The sequence below is a fragment of the Rana temporaria genome, chromosome 8 (assembly GCF_905171775.1).
Source record: "Rana temporaria chromosome 8, aRanTem1.1, whole genome shotgun sequence".
NCBI classification, from domain to species: domain Eukaryota; kingdom Metazoa; phylum Chordata; class Amphibia; order Anura; family Ranidae; genus Rana; species Rana temporaria.
The window spans coordinates 114,558,588-114,584,444 of NC_053496.1; the positions used below are offsets into that span (position 1 = coordinate 114,558,588).

The following is a 25,857-nucleotide window of genomic DNA, read 5'->3' on the forward strand; positions in this document are numbered from 1 at the left end:
TAGTTCTGTATTGATCAATGCACCATTAAATTAATTGTATGTATCAGATTCTTGCAGTCCCCGTATAACAGAGCTTAGAGTGGAGCAGGAAGATCAGCGCAAGGAGCCAATCAGTGTATGTGATGACAAAAAGCATGCTGCTAGGTAAAGAATAGAAAGAGACAAAGAGAACTTTGTGCTGTGGTTCTTCTCCTTCACAGGCCAGCTACAGGCTACGGTGGTACATGACAGTCTGGATAAACTGAAAATTGAATAAATGATGCTGGCTTTCCTTTTTCCTAGATGACTGAGGCCCTGTACAGGCCCTGTACACACGATCAGTCCAAACTGATGAAAACGGACTGAGGTTCAGTTTCATCAGTCCAAACCTACCGTGTGTATGGCCCATCAGACTTTTGTCCTTCAGACCAAAGTTTTAAAACTTGCTTTAAAATCGGACTGATGGACTGATGACCGATCGATCAAAACCGATGGTTAGTACGCAAAAGCATCAGTTCAAAACCCATGCATGCTCAGAATCAAGTCGACGCATGCTTGGAAGCATTGAACTTCGTTTTTTTCAGCACGTCGTTGTGTTTTACGTCACCGCGTTGGACTCGATCGGATTTTGAACTGATAGTGTGTAGGCATATCAGACCATCAGACCATCGGTCCATCAGTCCATCAGACCATCAGTCCATCAGACCATCAGTCCATCAGACCATCAGTCCATCAGACCATCAGTCCGTTTTTATCAGTTTGGACTGATCGTGTGTACAAGGCCTGAGAACATCTTTGGAAAAGTACTGCAGGAACATCTCCAGATAGAAGGTAAATGTTTATATTTTACATTATCTTTAAGGCCCCTTTTTCACGAAGGGTGGATCAGGTCTGCCTGTAAGTTTTTCCAGTAAACTTGTTTGGGCTCTTCTTTCACCCCTATGGACCAACGGGTGTACCTAGTCTGTTTACACCTGCCTACCTCCAATCCAGTATGCTAAAAAAAAAAACAACGGAAGGGAATTCGTGCTCCGCTGTCTAGGCAGATTTGATCAGAGGGCAGTTGGGTGTACACCTGGCCACCCATAGAGCAGAGAGGGCTCTGTCCATGTCTGTTATGCATAAAAGTGGATATGGACCCGTAGGTCCCCTACTGATCTAAATGGAGGCCATCCCCTGTGAAAGGGGCTTTAAAAGGATGCTCTTACATTTTTGACTAGAGGTCTGCTCTAATTCACATACAATTTATTTATATACCACCTTTCACTTTCAGGCCTTTTTTTTTTTATATACCTAGCTCCATACAGATGTAAACTAATCTAAATATCGCATGTAAGCAGAAAATGCTTTCAAAAGTAATGCAAATGCAGCTCAATCACACTATGCTGTGAAAGAAAGGTGCAGTGCAAATGGGAATAAATACACTCCTAAATGAATGCACTGATTCATAGCAGCCCTCCCAACGAAACATATATTTCTGTAAAGCTGAATCAAAATCCTAGACAGCTCATTTTACAACTTTTTATTGATCATATTTTACAGAGTTGGGAAGCCAAAGCAACTCAGCAAAGAGTAAGTTCAGCCATGTGTAACAAGATGGAAATGTACCTTTTACTGCAACATTAACTCTTTGTAGCAAAAAAAAAAGAAAGAAAGTGGAAAAAAAAAACCTGAACAGAGAGTTTACGGAAAGAGCAAAATTGTACCAGTGACCTCTCATGAAAAATTATTTGAAAAGTCAGAGCTTGTTATACAGGAAAGGAGCTGTGCAGTGAGCCAATTTCATGACTCGTGTCATGTAATAATTAGGTGGGCTCATTAAAATGGACCCAGATAGCTACAAAATATTGCCGCTGATACAGTTTTTTTCCCCTAATAAGTTTGTGCCTGGTAATTTTGGCACTGCCTTTTGTCACTTGTTCTGTATGGACATATCAGTATATACCTTTTTTATGAGCTACTAGTAATATAAGTAAATGCGTCTTCCTTAACCAATTGCCGTCCGCCTAACGTACTTGTACTGCAGCAGGTCATCTCTATTATGCAAAATCATGTACCTGTAGGTAATTTTGTGTAATAGCCACTGAGGGGTGCATCCGTGCTGCCCGAGGCGCAATCACACGCTGATTGGACAGAGGGGGAGCCCTTTGGTCACCCCTGATTTTAACCCCCTATCCCTGTCAGTAACAGTGCATATTTTTAGCACTGATCAATGTAATAATGTCACTGGTCCCCAAAAAAGTGTCAAAAGTGTCAGTTAGGTGTCCACCACAATGTTGCAGTCCCATAAAAAATTGGTAATCGCTGCCATTACTAGTAAAAAATAAAATAAAAATATCTCATAGATTGTAAACGCGATAACATTTGCGCAAACCAATCAATATAAGCTTATTGGGATTTTTGTTAACCAAAAATATGTAGCAGAATACATATTGGCCTAAATTGATGAAAATATTTTATTTTATTTATTGGTTGAGTTTTATAGCAGGAATTTTTTTTTCTCACAATTGTTGCTCTTTTTTGTTTATAAAGCAAAAGATAAAAACCGCAGAGGTGATCAAAACCTCACAAAAAAAGCTCTATTTGTGAGAAAAAAAAAAGGACATCAATTTTATTTGGGTACAGCGTTGCATGACTGCACAACTGTTAAAGTAATGCAGTGCCATATCGCAAAAAAATGGTCTGGTCATTAAGGGGGTAAAACCTTCTGGGGCTAAAGTGGTTAATGAATGGTAAAATTTACAATTCATTATAGATACATGTACCCCAATCTGTGTACACATGGCAGTTTCACAATAGAATGTTTTTGATATGTGCTTCATTGGGATGTCAGAACATTGAAGATATCAGTCATATGTCAAACCCTTCTGTACATATCCATCCCTCATTACTTCCCAGGACAAGCACAAGGTCAACCAGTCACCATTAATTCAACACAATACCTTACATATAGTCTTATACACTAATATATTAAATTATACATTTATTAACAGATGGTATAGATCATTTAATATATATCACCATTAATTGTTTGGTGAGGACCACCCTCTTAGTTACACAGCCATACATTGTGCCACCTCAGCTCCCATGCTAGACGATGCCCTCAATTACCCCAGTGCTCGCTGCCACACATTTCACCCTTAATCGGCCTGTAAGTATGGGTGGATGGTTTTTCCTTTCCCTCCCCCCTACCTTCTCATGCACAAGTCAGATTTATTGTTTGTTTTAACACATCTTTTTTTAGAAATCTACTATACATCTGCTCCTGATGAGTGGTGGCATAGCCACGAAACACATCAAGCTCCAGATGCTACAATCATGCGTTTACAACATAGATCTATTTACTTTATGCCACATGTCTAATTTCAATAAACTTGGATCAATCGCAAAATATGTAATACGTCAACATTAAGAAATTAATAATAATGAATCATGAATTACTGTGCCTCTTATGTGCAGTATATCTGTGCCTTTTATGTGTATACATGTGTAAAGTCAAAATATAACATCACTAAAGAAATCTAGTGTATTTTCTGCTTCCTAACTGCATGCTTCATACAAAGTCCCAACGTCGCTCTTTAATGCCAATATAGACAAATAAGGTGCAGCATAACCACAAAATATTATAATAAACAAAATAAACATTTAATATACTCTGGGTGGGTATAATGTATAACTCAAACAAACATATAATCGGTTCCAGGAGAATGCTCGTAATCCAAAGTACTTGCATATCAAAGCGAATTTCCCCATAGAAGTCAATGAAAACGAAAATAATTTGTTCTGCATTAACTTCAATGGCATGCAATACCGCATGTGGCCAGAGGTGGTGGGGCACCAGAGAACCTTGGAAACACCCGGAAAGGCCAAAGGACAGCTCGGCTGAACTCAGAGTATTTCCGAGGTTTTACAAGGCCAAATGCAGTACTGCACACCGCTTTGGCTTGAATCCTGCTTGTTTTGCGAGTCAACACTCGCAAACCGAGTCAGGATCTTTCAAAATATAGTGCTCATATTGTGAAACGCTCGTTACCCGTGTTACTCGCAATCCGAGGTTTCACTGTACAAATAAAACATCTTAATTTTAAATGCTTGTTATATGTCATCTATTATATCCACTCAGAGTATATTTAATGATCACTTTATTATATTATTTAGCGGTTGTGCTGTACTTTATTTGTCTATATTACTACTAGTGGTATATACTGTTTAAGTGGTAGTTCAGTAAATTTATATTTATCACAATACACAACTTAGTAGCATGGTGGGTTTCCTTTATGCTATATTTAAGGGCACACTTTCACTTTGCCATATCTCCCCTCCCTAGTTATACTAATTTTACCAGCACTCTTTTGACGTTCCTTCCTCAGTTGTAAGTGACAACACTACCCAGTGTTTCTACGTAAGAGGGACAATGCTTAGGTATAACAGCTAATGACTAGGCTCAAGCACTGTCATGTGCCCCTTCGCTGTTCTCCTTAGTGTCCGAAACCAGCCAACACCCTGGATCTCAATGCTGGCTACAGCAAGGGCAATAGCTGTGGGGAGTACTGTTAAAGAGGAAATAAACTCTGCTTTTTATTTTTTGCTTTTTTTTATCTGCATCGCATACTAGCACATTATGTGACACTAACCTGCAAACACAGACCTCATCATCCATGCTGGAGGCTGCATTCATCTTTGCCCTTCTTTCTTCTGGGTCTGCGGACTGGCCAGAGCCACATAATGCGTGCGCATGGGAGTCGCCGGTCACAGCACAGGGCTCTTTAGAAATGCCACCAGCTGCTGTTCCCTTGGGGCGCATGCGCCAATGACGTAATTTGCGCAGTATACAGTAAATATTGCCTAAAAGGTACAAGTTTAGCAGATATTTTGTTAGGACCTGGGCTTGAACCTGGGACCTCTGGTGTGTCTGGTGGTGACTCTGCTTGCTGAGCCACCTGGAATGCTGGACAGCTCCTTGGACAGTTCCTTGGATAGTTCCTTAGACAATTCCTTGAATGATCTCGTCTTGAATCTTGTACCTTGAACTCTTTGCTCCTCCCATGAACTTCCTGATTTAAGCCATGTCCCTGCACTTCCTGGTTGCCATAATATTGTGCCTTCACCAGCCAATATCTTGCTCCTGTCTCCAGCTGCCGACCGTATCTTTGCTACCATTTGCTACAGACATTTGGCTCGTCCCCGACTACGCTTCTGCTGAATCCCAACCTGCAACTATTTGTTACCGACTTTTGGCTCGTTCCCCGACTACACTTTTGCTTGATCCCTACCTGTTATATCTGCTTCCGGACCACGGCATGCTTACCTCCTGGTGGGGCTATCCTGAGGACCACGACCTGCCACGAACACGCAGCGAAACCCATCTCCACCATCATGAGCTCTGGTGAATACCGGTTAGTGCTTAGACCCCCCACCTCAGGTGAACCTGTGTCATCAGCCAGGGTGACCTGTGTGAATCCCTGCTCTGCTGCTACAGCTACTGGCCTCTGAGCCTGACTCCAGACCGTGACATATTTACAGTACCTATAGGTAACCCTTATAAGAGGCTTACCTATAGGTACAAACATTAGAGGGAAGTTGACTTCCTCTTTAAGGTGGGTATAAGACAGGGTCAGAAAATAGATTTTAATAAGAAGGATATGCTAGTCTGATGATAGTCATGTGCCTTGCAAAGTGTGCAGCTACTCACTCCCAAGAGTTGCCAACATAGATTCTCACTTGTGCTACTAGCAGCTGCTCAAGGTTAAGCTCTGTGATATTTGCTCAGCCCTTTGGGGCCAGAAAATCGGAGCTGTTAACAGAAAGGGGAGCGGAAAAGTTCAATAAATAATTCTGGACTATTGTAAGCCGGAAAAATAGTCAATGCGGGAGATGTGAAACCAAAAGTGCAGTGCCAAAGTGATCAAGAATGAATATAACAATCTTATAATCATACCATTATATTCATTCTTAATCACTTAGGCGCTGCACATTTGGTTTCGCATTTTATTTTGGAGTTTTTTATACTCATACCTCCTAACTTTTTGAGATGGGAACAGGGGACACCTATTAGCAAAAGTATGTGGCGTAGGACACACACCCTTCCACACCCCCTAAAAGAGAATGCCACAAAAAAGGATAAGTTAAACCCACAAGTGCTTTTTTTACCACTACTATCACTTTATATTGGCTTTTGAGATTTACAAATCTAGAAATTTGAAAATTGGATGCTAGGTTTAGCAGTGGGAAACACTTTTTGAAAGATAAAATGCATTTGATTTTACAGCAATATAGACCAGACCAAAATGAGGGACAAATGAGGAGGAAAGAGGGGCAGAGGGACTTTTTTCCAAATGAGGGACAGTCCCTCGAAACCAGGGACAGTTGGGAGCTATGTACAGTATACTTACATTACTTGTTAGCTGCCTAAGTATTGAACTTACATGATTTTGGAAGCTAAGGAAGCTTTAGAAGGTGTCAGGCCTGGTGAGTATTTGGATTTGAGACCACCTTACCTTACATCTTAGCTGCATAAATAATCTCTTTTTCCCTAGCACTGACTATTCTTTTTGAGGTTTTTTAACAAGTATGCCATGATTATGACAACTGAAATATTAATTTAAAATGCACGATAGCAGACATCTCATCTAATCATGAGCTTAGTTATAACTCTATTAAGTGATTAGTTCACCTATAAAAAAAAACTGCCTATGCAGGTAAGGGCTGGCTGTAGATTAAAACAACCTGTGCAGCTCTGACTACATTTTCCTAATGCCCCTGCTATAGGTGTAGGCCATTTACATACCCTTGGAGTCTGACTGGAAAACTCCCAGGACATTGCTAGGATGTTGCTAAGGCCTAGTCATTACTGCTCACCTCCATCATCACAGGAGTTATTTTGTTCTCTGATTCAAATCCCTTCACATGCTCTCTCCCCCATGATGCAGTAGATCTGAGCTTGGCTTTTGAAAGGTCTCTCCTGTAATGGTGGAGATGAGCAGTAATGACTAGGCCTCACTTAGCAATGTCCTGGGAGCATTCCAGTCAGGCTTTAGGAGGTGGATAAAGAGACCTACACCTATAACAAGGGCATTATTCAACTTTGGTCAAAGCTGCACAGTTTGCTTTTATCAGCACACACCCCCTAACCTGCATAGACAGTTTTGGGGTAAATATGAACTAACCCTTTAAAGAAAGTAAAATATCCACAAGAAGCAGCTGCATGGAAGTATATTTTTTTTTACAGCAGTTATGTATATTTACGACTTTAAAGAAAGAAGAAACTGAAATTTAGAAACACACATTCCATTTTCTATTTATAGGTGGGGTTGACATGACATTCATTTTTGACTACAGTGACAAGAAAATTCTAAGGAACAGGATTGAAATTTTCCTCAAACAAAATGTTTTTACAAGAGTGCATTTGGTTTTTATTCACCTATTTCCATTTGTTCTGACATTCAATGTTAAAAGCACATGACATTTTGAAGCATTGTACATTCGAATGACATTCAAATGTTTTGAGAATTTTCATATGAATTCTCTTTCAAAATTCTACTAGTGCATACCCAGCTTTCAACGCTTGTCACCAGAAGTACCAGAGTACCAGAGTAACTTGTGTAGCGCTACAAATGCAAACTAAATCGCCTCAAGGCACTTTTTGCATTTAGTGTCGTCCTGATCCTTCAGAAGAGGCAAGTCTTTAGTTTTTTCCTAAAAACCAGATGGTTTTCTTCCATGCGGATGGTCGTGGGTAGAGCGCTCCAGAGCCGAGGTCCTTAGACTGCAAATCTTCGTTCTCCCTTAGATTTGTAGTGTGATTTGGGGAGTTTCTCAGTTCCTATGCTGGTGACAGTTGTCACTAGGATAAATAGACTGAATCTCTTGAGTGGGGACACAGACAGCATCAAAGACATAATGAGGATTCCATCCTTCCCCAAAACTAAAAGCAAAGTTTGGGTTTTGAGTAGCCCTTAACCACTTGCCGATCGCAATATGTATATATAATATATATATATATATTTATATACATACACACGTTGCGGTTTACTGAAGATATCAGCCATAACCTCAGTATAATTTTTTGCAGTCGGTAGATGGCTTTCTCATTAAACCATTCCAAGCGGCTCATGACCCACTGGAACGCTTCCTGAAGTGGTGGGAGTGGTGGCCCCTGGCTGGTGTTACTCAGGCTTACCATTTCCACTGGTTTTACAGAGAAATGATCCAATGGCAAATCAAAGAGTAGATACTCTTTGATCACCTATATGGCTGGAGTTCCCAGAGTGCCATTTTTTTTATAGTTTGCTTTTAAAAGGTAAAGGAGAGCTTTGACCCCAAATCTCTCCATAAAGAGGACCCATCACCCTTATTTCTATTCCAATGTTTACAATGTTTACATTCCTTGGAATAGAAATAAAAGTGATAAAAAAATATTAAAAGGACAGTGTAAAAATAAAAAAATGTAAATAAGAAAACAAAAAGGAAATGTAAGTGCCCCCATCCCACCCTGCTCGCGTGCAAAAGCAAACAAATGCTTAAACTGTATTCGCACCACACATGTGAGATCGCTGCACACATTAGAGTGATAGCAATAATTTTAGCACTGGAACTCCTCTGTAACTCTAAACAGGTAACCTGTAAAGGAGTTTAAAGCGATGCCTATGGAGGATTTTAAGTAGCATAGTTTGTTGCCATTCCATGAGCGTGACATGTTGGGTATCTATTTACTCAATGTAACATCTTTCACATTATACAAAAAAATTGGGGTAAATATTGTGTTTTGTTTAGTTTGTTAAAGTTTATTTTTTCCCAAAAGATTGCAAAACCGCATGTGACAAATAAAATTGCCATTTTATTCCCTAGGGTCTCTGCTATACATTACATGTATAATGTTTAAAAGTTTTCTAGAAAAAAATACTGATTTAAATACTGATTTAAACAAAGTGCCAGAACAAGCCTGGTTGGCAAATTAATACCTTTACACTAAAGATCTCCGTTTTGCATTCCAGGTACTATTACTTGGTGCAATCCTACAAGATGTATGGATGTCAGAAATATTTTTATATTTAGGAAAACGTCTGTACAGTTTATTTTTGTAAATATGCAATTGAGGTCTATACCTCAAACCTTTAGCTTTAAGCGCTTGCTCTTTATTGACTGGGTTTCAAGGTAGCAAGGGCGAGTGTCAGATCTTCTATAATTGCATGTTCAGTTAGATCCGGCAAAACAGTAGGTCAGATTTGTGTAACAATTTTTCACCTATGCTTTTACATATCCCAGCAGGAGACATCTAAAGTTGCAATCTTAGGGCCAGATCCACAAAAGGGATACGACGGCGTATCTGCTGATACGCCGTTGTATCCCTGTTTCTATCTATACGACTGATCCATAGAATCAGTTTCGCATAGATAGGCAGAAGATCCGACAGGTGTAATAGTTTTACACTGTCGGATCTTAGGATGCAGTACCGTGGCCGCCGCTGGGGGGAATTTTGCGTCGTAAACCAGCGTCGGGTATGTAAATTAGGAGTTACGGCGATCCACGGCGGTTTTTCGCGTTCGCTACGTCGCCGCTAGTATAGTTTCCCATCGCAAATTTACACTTTTTTTTCCAGCCCTAACTTTAGTCAGCAAGTGTATTGCTGTCTAAAGTATGGCCGTCGTTCCCGCGTCGAAATTTAAAAATCAACATCGTTTGCGTAAGCCGTACGGGAATATGGAATTACGCTACGCGCGTCGCGGTTCGAAAAAATGACATCACGGCGCGCAAAGCACCGCGGGAGTTCGGAAACGGAGCAAAACGCCTAATTTGAATGGGACTCGCCCCATTTGAATTGGCCCGCCCTGTGCCGGCCGGATTTAGGTTACACCGCCGCAAATTTCCAGGTAAGTGCTTTGTGGATCGGGCACTAACTTGGAAAAATTGCGGCGGTGTATCTTAAATCGAAAAACTTACGTTGCGCCCGCGATTTGTGGATCTGGCCCTAAAATTCTGTCAAAGAAAGACTCAAATGTGAACAACTGTTCATAAGTCGTATGATATGTGCAGTGTAGCAGTTAGTTGCCACGTGTATATTGTTCCCTGGCAAGTATCTGTTTGTACACGTTGAAGAAAAATATATTAAACTTAAAAGAAGAGAAACTTAGGTTAAAAGGGTTTAGGGTTTTATAAAATGCAGGCAGTAAAGCAGATTATGGCACAGAACATAATGAGGTCTCATAGAGGGGTCATAGAGAGAGTTTGTAGGATTGTGTATAAATTATAAGGACATGGAGCTAATCAGATTAAAGGAGGATTTAATCTCGTTCCTTGTCCTAAAGAACAAAGACCAACTGCAAATCCATAAACCTACTACATATCAGAGAGTCATCTGTTAACAAAAGGACGTTTAGTTAAATTGGTCTTGTTCTAAAAGGTACAGTTTTGGGATTTGTGATTACTGTGATTTTAAACAAAAGTACAATTTTTATGACAATATCTTAAAAAAAAAGAAAGCTGCAAGTCTTCACTGTTCAATAACAAAGACTGGTAGCAACACTTTTCACACAGTCCTCATACCTTACCTGTTCAGAAGCAGTTCCATCAGTGCATGCTATGAATGACAACAATTAAGGGCTGCAAAAATAATATATATATATATATATATATATATATATATATATATATATATATATATATAATAATAAAAAAACATTAAAGTGGTTGTAAACCTCAGGCATGAAATATGAACAAATCATATCCCTTGTCTCAATCCAGAGTACAAAGTGCCATTTCTCTCTGCTGCCTCATTCCTCTGCTATCTGTGTGAGTCATATGTGACAAGTTTTCCTGACACCAGGAAAAAATAAAATGACAGGAGAGGGAGCTCCAGCACACATGATGTGATTGAAAGCTTCAGCTCAGCTCCTGTATGCTTTGTGAAGGGTGTGTGTGTCCCCTCCCTCCAATCATGGCTCAGAGCAGTGGCGGTCGGCCTATAAGTGGTACAGGGGCACCACCCCCCTAATCTATATGCGACAGCCACTGATCTCCATGCGGGGTGCCAGACACATAGAATTCTATTTTTTTAAGCACATGATTAGAGCCTGAGGCTCCAATTGGCTTCAAAAAAGGTTGGGCCCACCCTTTTGGGACATTAGAGAATCAACATTCGCTATTGTCTTCCTGCTTCTCCTTCAGGCCAATCAGGACAGGAAGCAGGTCCTAAGACCGGATTGCCTGGGAGTAGAAGGTTTGCGGGGTTTGTTTGCTGCCTCCCCAAAAAATGGAGCACCAACTGCCATTGGCTCAGAGCTCCCATTTAAGAGACCCTGTGTAAATTCTACACTATAGATGAGAATAGAAGATATGTAGGAGGATTTGTTTCATCTCTGTGTATCACCTGAGGCTGTTCACTTCACAGGGTACAGGATATGTAACACGAGGAGACATATGTAAGACGAGGAGACATGTCCGATGAAAACGGTCTGCGGACCGTTTTCATCGGACATGTCTACTGGGAGCTTTTGGTCTGATAGAGACCTTTGTTATGATAGACTGTGAGCATGCAATGTCCCATCTGCAATAACATGCACCTACCTGCCTGCAATCTCTCGGATGTAATCTGCGCATGTGCAACTTACAGCACCAGGCCGACCCTTGTGTTCCAAGATGAGTGAATTAATTCTATGCCAGCAAATGAAGATAAATGAAGACCGGCACACAGAAGATGCTGTTGCCAGAAGGGGACAAAAATCATTGGAGGAAAGGTAAGTAAGGGTCCCATTAGTTTCATTCCTCCCACAGGGATGCCATGCTTACAGCAGGCAAGGCTCCCCTTCCCTAGGGACTCCCGAGGGAGTTAAAGAGGCCTTCATTATGTAAAGACATCATTTTCTATTCAGCATATTCATTAGCATGTGCCAACAATCAGGGAACTCAATCTGAACTAACTTCACAATAAGAGAGTTTTGACCAAAACCATAAAACTACTGATTTCCACTATTTAAAATGGTTGTATATAACCATTTTTTTATTTTTTGTTACATTTGTACTTTTTGTACTAAAATACAAAGCAAACTGCGTTATTTATTACATACAGAATAAGAGAATGATTGTATAATAATGTCATATGCAAAGGTCAGTAACCTGTGGAAAAAACAATACATCCAAGTTTTATTTTCTGTTATTTCAGTGACATAGGTTACAAAACTCTCAGCTGCAGGAAACATGTACAATGACAGCCGGTTAAAGCATTTTGAAGGGGTACTATTTGCTTTAGGTAATATTTCACATAAATATAGTACCCAGCAGTCTTAATTAGCTGACATTCCTTCATTAATTTGACTGATGTCATAGGATGTGACAATGAAATATAGTTAAACACTAGTCTTTGGAAGAACTGCTGTGCCTTGCCTGGAACATTTTGCTGGAGTAATGAAGCGTTCGATACAAAAGTAGAGACAACTTCGGCTTCAAATCTCTGAGACAAAACAGAGCTGCCTGTTGCCTACCAATTAATATACTTTTCCACAAATCATAGTAGAACTCAAGACCAATGCATTGTAACAGAGCAGATAAGCAGAGAGCATCTGCATGACAGCAAAGCAGGTATGATATATTGGTTCTCGGTGGTCAATGGTATTTTGAGTTATGTAACAGCAGGCATTCGGCTCTAGTTACACAAAGCTTTGGAAAACTGCAAGCTGTAGATAAAACACCTAAAATTGAAAAAAAAAATACTACATATTTAGCTTCCAACAAGGAATATATCTTCGGTAATGTGGGTCTAAATGCTCAATGACATTATAATGATTGGGGTCAATGTCCTCCAGAGTATGCCATTTGCACTTATTCATATGTTTGGTCCAGATTACAGTGACTCAACAGATTACAACGGTCTTTCAGTAGTGTTCACAAGTACATAGATACATATGAGGCTTCCATATTCCCTGTTGTGGTGCAGCTACACTGGCAGCTTAGAGCTCTTATGATGTTGTTGGTCTTTAAGCATTTTCCTTTCTTTGTATATGTGTAGTTGTGTTAAGGCATTTTGTGTGTTCCCACCCCTCCCTATGTAGTATGAAAGAGGTTATCAACTATAAAGGGTTATTACCTTATTGCATTCTAAAACCTTCCAATAATACCGCCCACTCATCCCTAACACTTACCTGGAGGGGGCGTGGCGACTGGACTCCAAGATGGATTCTTAGCCTAGGAGCTCCGCTAGCCCACCAGAGATAATCCACCACCATCAGCGCCCACCGGTAGCATCCACGAACTCAAACACCACCATCTGGCTTGTGAAACACTGCTGGACAGAATGAGGATGACGAGGAACCGCAAGAAACCTCAACAGCCGCAGAAACTGCACAGTTTCTTCTCCATCACCGCGCGTAGGCTACACCAAAATGGCGGCGGTGCCAGTGACATGCGGCAGGAGCACAGGAAAACAGCCGTGGATCGCCGTCAGGAATCACCCGCCTGACCTTACCGCTCAGCGGATCGTCCTCTGGGACAGCCAGTCCTACCACAAGAAGCCCAGCCAAGTCCAAGCCGAGGAGGGACTCCCCGTTCAGGCTGCAGACTGAACCAGACATGGAGGTAAGCGGACCCCCCCAATGCCACTACAGGCCTGCACCAACAGGGTGGGGACCCCATAACAGTCTTTCCTACTGCAGACAGGCCAGTGTCAGATACAATGTTTAAAGATATGCTGCTGTCCCTGAGGTCCTCATCTGTACAAGGGATTAAATGAATGCCAAAGAGAAGTTCACACCCTGGGGAATAGAGTCAATTAGATAGAAGCCAAAATGGAGGAGTATACCTCATCATACAATATGATAGTGGAGGCCCACGGATCAGAGAGAAGAGATAGAGTGGATTAAGGACAAAATGGCAGACCTTGAGAATAGGTCCAGGAGGAATAACCTCAAGCTCAGGGGTATTCCTGAATCTGTTCCTCCCAACCAGCTTTTACAATACGCCCAGACCCTGTTCTCCACTTTGTTGCCGGTGGCAACGGCTCAGGGTCTACTTGTGGACAGGATACACAGGGTCCCCAAACCGTCATTCCTCCCTGATGACACTCCCAGAGACGTCCTGTTGAGGGTACATTTCTACCACATCAAGGGGACCAAATATTACAACTCTCTCGCAAGCCTGGGTGCATGCCTCAGCAGTATGCCAATGTCAGATCACTGCCCGATTTATCCAGACACACACTGCAACGCCGTCGCAATTTGCTGTCTATCACCAAGGCATTGAGGAACCACAATATCCTTCACAAATGGAAATACCCAACTACACTCTCAATTACCAATAATGGGAGCACTATTTCAGTGTCCAAGCTGGAAGAAGGATTAGAGGCACTACGACTATGGGGTATACTCCCTGACCAATCCTCCCTGTCACCCCCTCCCTCAGGCCTACAACCGATGCAAAACGACTGGCAGGTGGTATCACGCAAGCGGTCTTCTAAAAAGAAAACCGGTGGCAACGCACAAGCTTAACCCACACTCATGCACGAATATCTCCGGGGTCGAGTTATTTCTGTCTAACTCTCCTTTACACCCCCTTTCTTTCAATAGCAGCTACGACTGCACGAACATCAATTTATGGATCCACTTCTTACTACAACCCAGTTGACTGTTCTTGTTTTTCATTTTTGTTTTTTTTATAGTTCATATGATATACACAGCTACTTTCGAAATGCCGAGGACAACATCGCTAAAGTCTATGAGAACCAGCCTTTCTCCACACTCAGCGTAACTACACTCAGGAGTGAGCCCCGAAGGAACTGTAAGTACCCGCACAATGCCACCATACAAAAACCACTGTTTCTGTCACAATGACGATAAAATTATATCCCTAACACTTACCTGACTCCTCAAGGGGAGAGAAGATCTGCCTGGCTTCAGGTCTTCTCTCCCCTCTCCATGCTTTCACATTCTTTGCTGACAGCAAAGGGAGATATTGGCTCCTGCTGCTGTTATTAAAATCCTGCAAAGAGAGAGTGAGGTTGAGCTGTGCTGTGTGTGCCTATGGTCTATTTTTTTATGAAAATAAAGATTTACACTCTTAATCTGAGCATATGTGCTATGGTAGCCGTGCTCCTTTGTCAAGCATCGTACCACTCGTACCATGCACACTCAGAAAAACATTGATTGTAGTGACCTCATCATCCTGTGCCACTTGCGATCCAAGCCTTGTTTTGGCTCCAATACTGCATGGCCATTCTCCATCTTTTGCGGTGACCAAACGAGAGGTCCGACACTACAGCAGTGATATGCTGTAAGGACCTGAGGACTCACTGCCCTCAACGTCCCTGGGATTTGATGTGCTGCTTCCTGCCAGCAAAAATGACCTTCTGCTATCTGTAGTTCCTCCTGTTCATCCCAGTGATGCACTGAAAGTCATTTTACTTCCATGTGAATGGATATTGTTCTTTATAATAAAATGTTTTGACATATTCTCAGAGGCACCCCTCTCCTTGTTTTTTTTACAGGTAGCAGTAAGGAAACTGTAGCAATTGTTTATTAAATATACGAGGGGTGTCTAAAAAGTTTGGTGATTGGTCCAATATCTCAACGGCAACATGGGCCAGGTTTGCATGCATCCATGCGTCCAATATCTCAATGGCAACATGGGCCAGGTTTGCATGCATGCACATGGCTATCCAGAGACTCATTGAGAAGTGCCAACTAGCGTGAAGTACACCTGACTATCAGGGCAGTGGGAAAGGCAGGGCCACTGTAATAGAGCAAATGCTACACATTGGGGGAAACGGTGACGGAGACACATGAAATGTTGGTGCAAGTGTACGAGATGGAAGCCATGAGCAGAAAATTTGTTTACGATTGGTTCAAACACTTTTGAGATTGGAATAAAACAACTGAGGATGAGTCAAGTTCAGGTCGGCTGTCGACAAGCAAAACCCCCGACACGTTTGACGAACGAGTGCAACAAATGCTGGTATGAGATCGACGACTGACTCTACGATTGATGGCAGAGTAATTGTGAATTAACAAGGGTGCGCACCATCGTCCGCAAAGATTTGGGTAAGCGGAAGATCTATTCCCAGTTTGTGCCACACAAGCTGACAGACAAACAAAAAGCAAATCTGATGGAAACCTCTGAAGATTTTACTACCATGTGTGACTAGAATCCATCTCATCTGTGAACCACCGTGACAGGGGTTGAGAACTGGTTCGATCTGCATGTGCCAATTCTTGGCTCAGTGTGGCGTACCTGTACTCGATCACCCATCGTACTCTCCTGATCTGGTGCCAGAGGACTTCTGTTTCCCCACCTGAAGACTATCATGAAAGGTGCAGGCTTTGCGGATGTGGCGGCATTCCAAAATATGTGACAGCAATCCTGCGAGTTCTGTTTTGCTTGTTTTCTGATACCATTCACTAAACTTTTTAGACACCTCGTATATAGACTAAATTGTAGTTGACCTTTCTGCAGACTTATTAAAGAATACTTCTATAACCCAGGGCCTTTAAACTGTCATGTATAAGCCCTAGGGCACCTTACCTGTGTGTACTTGTGTATAGGTATCTTATTAGCCCCTCCTAGAGCACTACTACTAATACATCTCTGTAGTTCTCCATCTATGGATAATACAATCACCTCTGGTTATAATGACCCTTCTCTCTATAACATGACCAGTCCCAATGAGATAATGACTTCTCACTACAAAGTGCCTTTTTTGGGTACAAGAACTCTGTGTGCTAAATTTGTCTCTCCAGTGTTACTGTCGTTACACAGCAGCATAGAGGAGATAAAAAAGCGATAGTTTTAAAATGAAATGCATTGCAGCTAACATAATAAACTGAAAAATGACATTGCAATGTAAATTTCTATTGCATCTAGTCATAGTACATCCCATAACCCTGACAATACTTAAAATAATAATGTCATTTGCAGTTGCAGGCCTTCTTTGGCACCGATTCTATAAATTAGGTTTTCCATAAGCCCTTGGAAGTAATATTTCAGAGAATTGCTAAGTCAGCCCACTGGATTAATGTAACTGCTTCAATTTTTGCAAGGACTATAAATGTCATACAAATTTTGATCGCTTCGGCTGAACCTATTATTTACTCTTTGGATAAATGATGATAAAGTGGTATGCAAACTTTAACTCAGTCAGTGGCATGAAAAGAAAGGTACAGAAAGAAGGTCACAGCAACGCACAGAGAATCAGCCAGGCTGACAACTAGAGTACTTTCATTATTAGAATACTCGAAATACTGCACATTCTTTATGCATAGTTCAATGTAATAAATAAACATAAAATACAACATAATAACAGTGGTTGGTTCTCTTTATGGGATTTAGCGCAAGTACAAGCATTGTTAATATCATGAAGGTTACGTGTTAATTCATATCAAGAACAAATCAACTAATTCAGCATTATTTTTACAAAGTAGATACATTTGAATGACCCCAATTTTGTGGTGGTGGTGGCTTTTGTTTCTACATGTCACTAATAGCTCTGGCCCCCACTTAGATTGGGAATTATTTAGCATGATTCCTTATCATGTGAGCAAATGTTTACATAAATATCACATATTGGCTGGAGGTTTAAATAACAAAAAAAAAGTCTTCAGACTGCAGATGGTGCTTCAGCTGACAGCCCTGAAGGTAAATTTGTTCATCTGTTTAGTACTGTATGTTTCAGATACAATTACCCACTTGCCGATGGCTGCATGCCAATATACGTTGGCAGAATTGCAACATATTTTGCAAAAGTGGGCAAATGGGCGGACCTGTAAGTCCCCTTTGATTTGCGGGCTAGTAGGTGCACCCGCCGCTTACTGTGTGACTGTGGGTCCCACGGACTCAATGTCCGCCAGTGTCCCGCGATCGTGTCATGGAGCGGCAGAACGGGGAGATGTAAACAAGGCATTTCCCTGTTCTCCCTAGCAGCATAACAGGGATCTACTGCTCCCTGTCATCGGGAGCAGTGATCTCTGTCATGTTGTTGTGAGACCACCCCCCCTACAGTTAGAATCACTCCCTAGGACACACAATTAACCCCTTGATCACCCCTAGTGTTTAACCTCTTCCCTGCCAGTGTCATTTACACAGTAATCAGTGCATTGTTATAGCACTGATGTCTGTATAAATGACAATGGTCCCAAAATAGTGTCAAAAGTGTCCGCCGCAATGTCGTAGTCATGATAAAAAAAATCGCAGATCGCCGCCATTACTAAAGAATAATAAAAATGCCATAAATCTATCACCTTTTTTTTAAACGCTATAACTTTTGCACAAACTAATCAATGTACGCTTATTGCAATTTTTTTACCAAATATATGTAGAAGAATACATATCAGCCTAAACTGAGGAAAACTTTTTTATTATATATTTTTTGGGGGGGATATTTATTATAGCAAAAAGTAAAAAATATATATATTTTTTTTTTCAAAATTGTCACCCTTTTTTTGATTATAGCGCAAAAAAATAAATACCGCAGAGGTGATCAAATACCACCAAAAGAAAGCTCTATTTGTGGGGGCAAAAAAGTGTTTGGTTGCAACGTTGCACGACCGCACAATTTTTAGTTGAAGCAATGCAGTGCTATATCACAAAAAGTGCTCCGGTCAGGAAGGGGGTAAATCCTTCCGAGGCTTAAGTGGTTACAGATTTAAAAAAAATAAAAATAAAATTGTTTAGCTTAAACTGTTCAAGTCTCTGTGTACAACTGTCCATGACAACGTGGTGCTTCATATTTCTGTGTAGATTAGACTGCAAACAGATGTGACTTCTATCTAAAAGTGTAAATGAATAACTCGCTAGAAAAGAGGTCTAAAGCAGTTAGTGTGCACTACCACATCAGATTGAAGTTTTCAAAGCCTCTGGAATTACACTATACTAACATGTAATGCCACATATTAAACAGTAAACCCTTGCACAGATTCCAACCATGCAAGTGCCATTTTCTACTTTTAAGCATCCAAACAAAAGGAGGCAAAGAACTCTAATAATGTAAAAATTCAAAGGCTTTAATATTTAAAATACATAAGTTTAACCACTTCAGCCCGGAAGGATTTGCCCCCTTAATGACCAGAGCATTTTTTGCGATACGGCAATCTGTGGCTTTAACCACTTTAAGACCAGGCATATTTTTCAAACATGTTTTTTACAAGTTAAAATATTTTTTTTTAGCTTAAAAATTACTTAGAACCCCAAACATTATGGGCCAGATTCACGTAGGAGGGCGTATCTTTGTGCGGGCGTAGCGTATCCTATATACGCTACGCCGCCGAAACTTAGAGAGGCGAGTACCGTATTCACAAAGAACTTGCGCCCTAAGTTACGGCGGTGTAGCGTAAATGGGCCGGCGTAAGCCCGCCTAATTCAAAGTAGGCTGGTAGGGGGCGTGTTGTATGGTAATGAATCGTGACCCCACGTAAATGAGGCACCTAACGAATGGCGCATGCACACGCATTCTCAGTATCACGTCAAATTTTCTCCGTAAATTACGCCGGCTCAATGCTTAGTCGACGTGAACGTAACCTACGTCCATCCCCATTCACGTACGACTTATGCAAATGACGTAAAATACGACGCTGTTCCGACGTTTCCGACGTCCATACCTAACATGACTTACCCCTGCTTTATGAGGGGTAAAGTTACACCGGTCGGACGCCTTACGTAAACAGAGTATTTTAATACGCCGAGCGCAAGTACGTTTGTGAATCGACGTATCTAGCTCATTTGCATATTCAACGCGGAAATATACGGAAGCGCCCCTAGCGGCCAGCGTAAATATGCACCTAAGATACGACGGCGTAAGAGACTTACGTCAGTCGTATCTTAGACAAATTCTGGCGTATCTGATTCTTTGAATCAGGTTCCCGAGATACGACGCCTCACATTCAGACTTACGACGGCGTATCTGGAGATACGCCGTCGTAAGTCCTTTGTGAATCTGGGCCTATATATATATTTCCAATCCCCTAACAATACGATGGCGGTCATTGCAATACTTTCTGTCACACCGTATTTACAAGCACACTTTTTGGGAAAAAATTAAAAAAATGTAATTAAAAAAAAATACAGTAAAGTTTAGCCCATTTTTTTTATCTTCTGAAATATGATGTTACATCGAGTAAATTGATACCCAACATGTTACGCTTTAAAATTGTGCCCGCTCGTGGAATGGCGACAAACTTGTATCCTTAAAAACCTCCATAAGCAATGTTTAAAAAATTCTAAAGGTTGCATGTTTTGAGTTACATAGGAGGTCTAGGGCTAGAATTATTGCTCTGGCTCTAACGTTTATGGTGATATCTCACATGTGTGGCTTGAACACCGTTTTCATATGCGGGTGCTACTCACGTATGCGTTCGCTTATGCACACGAGCTTGGCAATTTATTTTTATTTTTTTATTTTTATTTATTTTACTCTTTTTTTTTTTACACTGTTTCACACAAAAAAAAATCCCTTGTAATAGAAAAAAAAAGCATGACAGGACCTCTTAAATATGAGATCTGGGGTCAAAAATACCTCAGATCTCTTATTTAAACAAAATGCAATAACAAAAAATTTAAAGAAATGTCATCTGAAAAATGTTTTTTCCCTTTAGGAGCTATGGGTGGAAGTGATGTTTTGACGTTGCTTCCGCCCTGCAATGGTATGGAGTCAGGTGGGGGCCATCTTCCACTCACTCAGCTCCATACCAGAAAGGGGAGAGGACGTTATTGCCTCTGCTGGCGGCAACGGTAAGTGGGGCACCGGAGCACAGCGGGAGGGGAGCGATAAAAGTGATCTTGCGGTGAATCTGCTGCTGAGACCACTTTTATCTGAAAGCGGAACGCCTGCTGAATAAGAGGATACCGGGGTTATGGCAGCTAAGTGGTTAACAATTGCGGTCATGCGAAGCAGTACCCAAATAAAATGAATGTCCTTTTTTTTCCCACAAATAGAGCTATCTTTTGGTGGTATTTGATCACCTCTGCGGTTTCTCTTTTTTTTCCGCTATAAACAAAAAAAGACTGACAATTTATTTTTCTTTCTGCTATAATACTTATCCAAAAAAATATATAAAACAACTAATTTATTGATCAGTTTAGGCTGATATATATTGTTCTACATATTTTTGCTATAGTACGCCCACTATCCTGCTTTTGCGGACTGACGTACAGGTACATCAGTTCATGCAGGAGAGGTGACCTGCCGCAGTATATCGCCAAGTTTATCAGTAATTGTAACTCCTACCCAGCCCCATACCAGTCACATCTGACTGTCCCCCATAACCTCCTCCAGTCAATCTCTGTGCTCCGATCCTCCTCCGTGCTCCTCCTCCCTCCATGCTCCCCGGCCCCCCTCTGTCCTTGATTCACTGACTCTGTTAATTTAAAACTGTCACTGAGCATCATAAACTGTTACGATGCTTCAGTTTATGAATGGAGAGGAGCCGCTGTCTCCTGTCTATTCATCTCCAGTGCAGCTGAGGCTGCAGAAAAAGGGACTGGGGAATATGTGTCCTCATTTTGAGACAGGGAATAAAAAAATAATTGTAATAACTAAACATTGAAAGGGTTAAATTGTAAAAATAATAAACAAGAAAATAAAAACACACTGACAGAGTCCACTCCCCCCTCCTCCCCCAAAAAAAGAAAGCATTGTAAAAAAAATAAAAAAAATAATAATAATAAATTGTAAAAGATAAAATAACAATAAAAACTACTGACACAGTCCATGCATCATCAGTGCTGAATATTAGTGCCACTGTCCCATAACATTAAAAAAAAGTATCGGTATTCAGCATCTGCGAGTACTTGGGGGAAAAAAATGTATTGTTACTTGTACTTAAAAAAGTGGTATTGGGACAACCCTAATCGAGACACACAGACCGGTTGGAGGCTATACCATTTAAAGTGCTTTATGCACAGAATCACCTGTCACACAAAGGTCTTCCAATCACTTGTTTATTACCTAATAAGAGCACTTATATCACACTACTTCTTTGGACTTATATAGGGACTTTTTGTGTGCTTTTACTATGGATTTTTTATTTTGAATTACATTTATTTTGTTCACAATTTTTTGGACATGTATTTAATTTATTCACAGTGCTGCACAGTTCCTTGTATATATACAGTATGTTGTGAATTCAATAATTTTTGTATTACCATAAAAATAAATTAGAATAGATATGAGTTCAGTGTAATTTTAATTTAATTTATGGAATAGATACATTTTTCAGCTTAGTTATTCAGTGCTGAAAATCAGGGACCTTTCCAGGTCTCCAATGGGAGAAGTTATGAGTATAGGGTTAAATACAAGATTATTGCTTTCTGCAGGCCTTCATCATGTCAGTTCTTAAGTCAGCTTCTGTAAAATGTGCATAATTGTATATGCATTTTCCTGAAACACAAATTGGATCAATTAGCTAGTTTCATGTGAAAGTAATGAAAGACATAAAAGCTAGGTATGTTAGTCAAATGTGACAAGCTAGAGAAAGCACAAGCAACCTTCTCCTGATATAAAGCATGCAATATAATTTCCGTAGATGGAGCATGCACATTAAAGCAGCTTTCCAACTAAAGTTAAAATGGTCTTTGGAAGTCTGCTGGAGGTGAAAGTTTAGTGGGTTGATAGGAATTGCAACACAGGAACAGATGCTTTATGTTTTAGGTCAATTTAGGTCAATTTTATGGTCATAAATTTACTTTAAAAAACAACTTCACTTTTTACTAAAGTTGTTCTTTACAGCAAACTAATCTCCCCTCGGTGTAACCCTCATAGCAATATACCCACCTTCAATTCCATATTCACTGTGTGGCCCTTTTCTCAAAAAAATAAAAATAAATCCTGGATAACCCAGCACCTACTGTGCCTACACTCCATGGTGTCATTCATTCTTATAGCTGGTCCTTACTCATGCCTAGCAACTCTGAGTAGTTTGGCTCTAGCCACAGGAATCAATGAGGTTGCAGTGGTCATGAACAGTAGGCATACGGGCCCACTCAGGTGCTGTTTTGAAGAAAGGTTGCATGCCTTCAGACAAGGCCTCACCATGAGAGCTGAAGGTAAATATTTTTCTGTATGTGTGACTAGTAAAGTAAGAAGCAAAAGATTTAACATTGAAGTTTTCCTTTTAAGACCTGTACACACGATCGGATATCTGATGGAATCTAATCCGATGGATTTTTTCGTTGGATATCCAGGGCTCAAAATTTCAAGCCCTGAGCTTCTAGCCAGGCCTCAAGTGTTACTCGCCACCTGTTGCCTCACCCATACACTGCGCCGCCCCTAAACACGCCCTTGTAGATTATCTCTTGGAATGGCACTGTTAAATGTTTTATGCCGAATCAAGTTACACAATTAAATATTACCAACAACAACTTTAACAAAATGGGACAGGGCACTGAGGCAGACCAGAGGGACGGGGCACTGGGGCAGACCAGAGGGACAGGGCACTGGGGCAGACCAGAGGGACATGGCACTGGGGCAGACCAGAGGGACATGGCACTGGGGCAGACCAGAGGGACATGGCACTGGGGCAAATCAGAGGGATATGGCACTGGGGCAAACCAGAGGGACATGGACTTTTTTACTTCTGCAAATATTGCTCTCCCTCTTCTTATGTACAAGACTCCCTCCTCCTCCTCCTCTGCCTTCTCTCTAGAACCAGGTCTTTTCCCCCATTATCTTGCTGTCTCCTCTGCAACCCCCATCCATCCTCCTCTCTCTCTCCCTCTCCTATTCTACCCACTCTCATAATCAGGAGCCACTGTTCCCCCTTTCATTCAGTCGGGCAGTGAGGAGAGGAGCTGCAGCACAGCGGGAGAGAGAACAATCCAGCACCAAGATTCACACACCTGTATAGCCAATGACACCACAACACAGCGCACACTGACACCACACAGCATACTGCCGCTCTCTTGTCAGGGCAACTCTTGGTGAGCGCTGTGCTGCACTGCCTACCTGGGACACCCAGAGTGGTGATAATCGCAGTCCTCCAGCTCACTTGTTCCTTCCTGCTCTCCAGCTACATTGGTCAGGTTGGGAAGCCAGGCTCAGAGAGGTCATACTATCAGGTCCCATGGCTTAACGAGAATTGTAAGGAGAGCACCTGTGTACTGCTCTGCATGTGTGCGGCTCAACCGACTACTTTTCCTGGGCATGCACCTTTCCTCTTCGGCCGCCAATTGCAGCGTGGCTCTAAGTGTAGGCACAGATTGGACTGTTGGTCATGCAGAACGGTTATCACTCGCCCCCAGCTTAAATCCACTCGCCAAATGCTAGCAGGCGAGTGGAAATTTTGAGGGCTGGGATATCCGATGAAGCTGACTTTCATCAGTCTTGCCTACACACCATCAGTCAAAAATCCGACCGTGCCAAAACGCGGTGACGTACAACACTACGACGAGCCCAAAAAAATGAAGTTCAATGCTTCCGAGCATGCATGGATTTTTCTCCGATGGAGCTCCACACAGACGATCTGATTTTTCTATAGTTTTTTTATCCATAGGAAAAATTTAAAACATGTTCTATTTTTTTTGCCGATGGGGCCCACACACGATCGGTTTGTCCGATGAAAACAGTCCATTGGTCTGTTTTCATTGGACAAACCGATCGTGTATACACGGATTAACATGTAAGTTATGTGTATAACTAATGTCCTTATATTCAACCATCTGCAGCTGAAAGATGGCTCCACTGCATTATTTACCTCCATGTGTTCATATGTTTTCGATATCAATGTATCTGAATACTGAAAGCATGTTTAAAAGCAACCTTTTGGGTCATAAGTATGGGAACTGCCAGGTCCAGATCTCCCTCTCACTCCTGCTTCTCTATTAGATGAGCCACTGGATTAAAACAAGTAATTACATATCAAATGTTGGGGGTCCCAATATACACATGATTTTAGCCAGGTCAATGGCCTAATAAGAACTAAGGTAAGAAGAAAGTTCACAGGCCATCTTAGAAAACAAGTCATTTTATCCAACAGATGGAGCAACTCACTATGGCTCTAAAAGACCAGGATGAGAAACACCAGCAGATGTCTCAGTATCTCAGTAAAACAATACACCTTGGGCTTTTACAGCTCATGCAACTAGTGGCAGGGGCTTTAAAGTTGGAGAGAGGATGAGGGTGTAGTAGATGCACTCCACACCTCCTTTTGTTCTCCTCTTTCCCTCCCTTTCTCTTCTCTATTTTGAATTCTTTTGAGGTTCAGCCCTTCCTTCTCTGTGCTGGCAGCTCAGCTGTCAGTTAATTGCCAGCGGTGACGTACAACACGACGGCACTATAAAGGGGAAGTTCCGGTCGAATGGCGCCACCCTTTGGGCTGATTATGCAAATGTTCTCATAACTTGCTTCTGAGCATGCACATTTTTCCCCCGTTGTTAAAGCCTACACACGACCGTTTTTCACATAGAGAAAAACGACGAGAAAAAAATAGAGTTGGTACTAAATTTTTAATGGCCATTATTCACGTTGAGAAAAATGCTCTGGAGCCTACACACGACCGTTTTTCGCAACCAATTTAAAAAATTGCATTTTTCACGGCATGAAAAACGGCCATGTGTATGAGGCATTATTTGGCTTTCCATTTTAGAATGATGGGGTCTGTAAAAGGTCGGGTTAGAGTTTAATCATATATATTATTTACCATTTTTCAAATACAGGCTATCAAAAAAATTATAAAAAGAAAGTCTGAGGGTAAGTATACAGTATGCATAATATTGTGCATGGTTGGATTTGCATGTACTTTAACTATCACACGTTATTATTTACATTGTGCCTTCCTCAAGGTCAGCTGGAAAGTCAATTAATTATACCATCAATGTTCTCAGAGAAGTCTTGTTCAATATAAGAGCAATGCTGGGTGTCATTATTATAGAGACAGTAGCTGTCTAAGCATGCCAGCTGCAAATATATGTCCC

The 25,857-nt window shown here is 41.3% G+C and overlaps 1 protein-coding gene across 3 annotated transcripts in view; it reads right to left on the reverse strand.

Moving 5' to 3' along the window:
* The window catches only part of GRID1 (glutamate ionotropic receptor delta type subunit 1), a 1,428,863-nt gene that overhangs the window by 680,475 nt on the left and 722,531 nt on the right, over positions 1-25,857 (reverse strand). The window lies entirely within an intron of this gene.